Raw genomic sequence first — 5,174 nt, 5'->3', positions numbered from 1 at the left:
CCCAACACACTCAGAAGGCACAAGAGCCATCAGTGCTGTCTTTTCCCAGATGCACCTACATTTCTTCTTGCTTAAAGTGCTTCCTTCTCCGTGATGAACTGAAGTTACTATGCTTACTATAAAGTAAACCAAAAGAATCACGAAGAGACACCTTTGAAACACTTGTAGAGCCAAAACACCAAAGCTAGGGCATATGCAGCGTTTATGAGCTATCAGCAGTTTGTGACAGTGGCCCCTTCAGATTCAGGTAGTTGGCACACAACCCTGGGCTTACTGAGTTTTGAAATGAATGTATGATTTGTCTTGATCTTACAAGTCAGTTTGTAAAATTCCCTGCCTGCCTAGTGTGGATGCAAAAGGGGCCATATACTGAGCCTGACAAGCTCAGGGGAGGCCTACATAGCGCCTGACCAAAGCAGTTCTTGGTGGGTTGTCGCGTGCTCGGCCGGTATTTTCCCCTCACAAAGGTCAATCTTTACCTCAACTGAGCCTGCCTGTTGCCCTTTTTTTTTTTTTTTTTTTTTTGCATCTACAATAACATACTGATAATGTACCTTTGGAATAACAAAATAATTTCCTCCCCCCACTACCCCTCAAAGCACAACCACTGCACCAGAGCAGAGACCACAAATCCGCTCATTGTTATTATTATCATGTCAGTTGTTAACTGTTAACTACTTAGTGTGGATGCAAAAGGGGCCATATACTGAGCCCGACAAGCTCAGGGGAGGCCTACATAGTGCCTGACCAAAGCAGTTCTTGGTGGGTTGTCACGTGCTCGGCCGGTATTTTCCCCTTAACTACTCTATACCCACCTAAGTAAAAGAAGCATGTGTCTACCCTCTTCCTTTTTATCCTTTCCCAGAGATTTCCCAGCTTTGCTTTCTCTCCCCTCCCTTATCTATCACTAATGCACTTCATGTAAACCCCCTTCCGTCTTCCCCTTTGATTCTGATGTATAAAATAAGTGGTAATACTGCCCTTTCCTGGGGCATTTTCTCAATCCATTGGGATTCTGCTTCCTGGCAATTGTCAGTTTGTCTCAAATAAACTCATAAAAAATACTTATAGATTTGGATGTTTCTTATATTTGTGGTAGGCAGTTAGACTGACATGAACAGTGCAAGGATGATGGGCCAGGTCCAGAAGGTTACCAGGGAGGAAATTCCTGGGTGCCTAGCAAAGGACAATTGTAGGTGGGACCTCATCCCCAGGGTGACCTTTCCTCCCTTAGTATATCACTGGTCATTTGGTTTGGACCCCCTGATCATTTCTACAATAGAGATAACATCTAGGCCTCAGTTGTATTTCAGCTCCAGGCCCAGATAAGCAGCAAAACCAGACCCCCCTCCCCTCCCTACACCCTCCCTCCCAGCTGACCTCAGAACCAGACTAATTGAATAATGAGCCCCTGCCCAGGCGCTGACCAATAAATCACAACCCTGAAAGGACACACCTGGGAAGCTGCTGAATATTCTATTGAGATCTTCCCCTAGGACCTCCCTTAAAATCTCTACCTTTAAAACCCTTAAGACAGCCCTAGCCGATTTGGCTCAGTGGCTAGAGCATCGGCCAGGGGACTGAAGGGTCCTGAGTTAGATTCCTGTCAAGGACACACATCTTGATTGCAGGCTCAATCTGGCCAGGGTGCATGCGGGGAGGCAAACAATGGATGTGTTTCTCTCTCTCTTTCTCTCATCTCTCTCTCTCTCTCTCTCTCTCTCTCTCTCTCTCTCTCTCTCTTCTTCTCCTTCTTCTTCTCTCTCTCCCTCCCTTCCACTCTCTCTAAGCATCAGTGGAAAAATATCCTCAGGTGAGGGATTAACAAAAAAACCACCACCACTACCACCAAAAAACAAAATACCCTTAGGACAGAGGGAGGACCCAGCGCACTCTCCCTCCAGGAGTACACCCACGCCTTTTCTTTCCCCTCCTAACCTGCCTCCACAGACATATCACCTTTACCTTCCTTACCGCTAAGCTCCTTCCTCTATAACTTACTTCCTAAGCCTATTTCTTCTAGGAATTACTTCTTCTTCCTCTGTGATTTTCCAAATGAATGTTCTCTTATAGTTTGAATCTTGGCTTTGAATTCTTTTCCTAGCCAGAACTCCAGTACCAAGGTTGCTGAACCCAGGTCCTGGGACCATGGGGTCCCGGTCTGATCCCATGTGTCTAACACCTGGTGCTGTTTTTGCCACCCACAACACCTTGACACTAGCTATGCATGCACCTCATAAAAGGCAATAGCATTCAGAAATTCTTAAAATCCCAAGAATATTTGCCTGTTTGGAGACTGGAAGCATAATGTTAAAGGGTACTATATTACCATGCTGTATTTGTGCATCACTACATACAGTTGAATATAACACTTTGGACTCATAAAAATGTTTTATAGATTACAATGTTTATATTTTATTATCAGAAGATCAATGATGAACTAAAATGTGCCCAATATAAGCAAATACTGTGTAAGACATCTCCAGAGGGTGCAGCAAAGTGTTGTATTTGTCATGTAACCGCTTTGAACATCAATTTTCTCATTAAAAAAAAAATGAGATAAAATACCTGGTTTCCCTCTTACAAGAGTTGTAAAGGTTTAGCAAGATAATGGATTAAGTTTATGAAAGTTAATAGATTATTTATGTATACATTTTAAAATTATTCTTTCAAAAAACAACTTAAGGAAGATGATGGTGATGATGTTTAAGCAGTTGATTGCTGGACTATAGTAGTAAAGTGTTATAAAATTGAGGGGTAAACTGAAATTCTAAACATTGAAGGACAATAACAAATGACCCAGCATTTCTATGGAATGCAAGTCAACAATTGCGGTAAATCATTCATGTTAGTATTGAGCAACCGGGCATGGCCGAATCTTGGTAGCAAAGTGGTAAGTCAAAACGATGCAAGTGGCTCTGCAAACAGGATGTTTGGCCTACAACCAGATGAAAATGATAAATCATCTTTGTTTATGTGAACAGAAGCCTTAACTTCCACCCCAACTACAGTAAAGGTCAGCCTCTTTGAGAGTAATGCATTGTCCCCCTGGGCCAGGTGCCATGCAAAAATGCATCACATATATTACAGCACTTAATATTCCTCAAAACACTCTGAAACATTATCTCCTGTTTACTAAATGAGAAAACTATCAACTAAAGAGGGTGTAACCACCAAGGCAACACAACTGGGAAGAGGGATAAATGGAATTCAAATCCCATGACCTGAGCTTTCATCCATTTTCCTATCCTCCTGTCTAAGGTTAAAATTCTAATTCTTGTAATAATGGCCTATTGAAGCTAGCCTATAAAATAAAAGCGTAATATGCTAAGTGTCTGATCGTTCATTCGACTGTTTGTTCAACCATTCCACCAGTCGCTGTGATGTGCACTGACCACTAGGGGGCAGATGTTCTGACCTGTAGGTTAGCTTGTTGCTGGGGTCCGGCCAATAGGGACTGGGTGAGAAGGACCGGACACACCCTGGAGCCCTCCCATGGTTCCTCCCTGGCTGGCCAACTTCCTGCGGCCCCTCCCCAGCCAGCTGATCCCCATCAGCCCTGATCCGGGACTGGGTGAGATGACCCCGATTGGCCCCGATCACTGGCCAGGCCAAGGGACCCCACCTGTACACTGGGCCTCTAGTTATAAACAAAAGTTAGGGATATGCTGCTACGAGACAAGGATTGCCAGCAACCACCAGAGTTAGGAGAGAAGCATAGAACATATTCACCCTCTGAATCTCCAAGAAGGAATTAAACCTTCTGACACTTTGATTTTGGACTATTCACCTCCTGAATAGTGAGAGAATAAATTTCTGTTTTTCTAATCTACCTGGTTTGTGCTTCTTTGTTATAATTGACCTAGGAAACCAGTACAGATGCATATATTCCATAATTAGATTATTCTCTATGTAATTTTATAAAAAATACTAGGGGCCTAGTGCACGAATTCATGCACCTTGAAAGGAACTGTGGGCCATGAGGCTGTGGTGGGCAGAAGGGCGGGTCTCGGCCCATCATCCATGCTGTGCCAGGCCCCTCCCACCATGGCCCCCTGGTTCCCTGTCTGTTGGCAGCCCTGCTCCCACACACTGACAGCGCCGGCCCCTCTCGCAGCTGCTTCTGGTGCCGGCCCCAATCACTCCACACTGTCAGTGGATGCAAGCAGCAGCTGCTGCCCCGATCACTCCTCAGGAGCAGCGGTAGGTGGAGAAGCCCTCAGGGGTGATCAGGGTCAACAGCTGCTGCTCGCACCTGCTGACAGCGCTGAGCAATTGGGACTAGCGCTGGGTGCCGGCAGTGGGTGCGAGCGGTGGCTCCGGCTCTGGCGCCAGCCGTGGGTGTAAGCAGCAGCTCCAGCACTGGCAGTGGGTGTGAGCGGCAGCTCCAGTGCTGGCAGTGGATGCAACTGCTGGGCAGGGCCACAGTATGTGGGAGCAAAGAATTTTCAGTAGACACCAGAGGCTTGCCCTGATGACAGCAACTGGCACCCTGCCTTGGTCTGGCACCCCCACTCACCTGCTCCACCATCCTGCCGCGGCCAATGCCCGCCATGTTCTGCGCACACCCCCTGGTGGTAGCGCACGTCATAGAGATGGGTTGTTCAGTAGTTTGGTTGTTCCCCCGTTTGGTCTATTTGCATATTAGAGTTTTATATATATGTAGATATATTTTATGTTGGCATACTATAGTAGTATATGCCAGGTATTAACCGAAGTTATTTTATTTGGACATCATAATCTTATCATGTAAGTTTCGTCTCTATTTTACAGATGAGAGAACAAACTAAGTGACTTACAGAGAATTAAGTGACTTGTCCCAAATTAAATAAAATAGCTAATAGCAAAGCAAAGATGAGGTCTGTATTTATCCAGTCCTGTGCCTTTTACTCCTTTGAATTTGATCCTATGCCCTCATTTTTCTAAAGAAAGCTTGCCCCATCTCACTTGCATCTTTTTTTTCTCTTCTCACTTGCATGTTAATCTTTCCTTCCCTACAAACATGCTCTTCCCAATCTAAAAATTCTCTCCTTTTGCCCATTTTCTTTCAGCCACTACTCACTCAGCTGATTGAAATCAAGATTGTTCTGCTCCCTCACCACCTTCTCAGGATACATCTCCTTGATCTTGGACTCCAATGTTCACCACACTACTGACACTGGTATGCCTCATAT

The sequence above is a fragment of the Myotis davidii genome, unplaced genomic scaffold (assembly GCF_000327345.1).
Source record: "Myotis davidii unplaced genomic scaffold, ASM32734v1 scaffold225, whole genome shotgun sequence".
NCBI classification, from domain to species: domain Eukaryota; kingdom Metazoa; phylum Chordata; class Mammalia; order Chiroptera; family Vespertilionidae; genus Myotis; species Myotis davidii.
The sequence above is the reverse complement of the archived record's forward strand: the minus strand, read 5'-3'. Positions refer to the sequence as shown.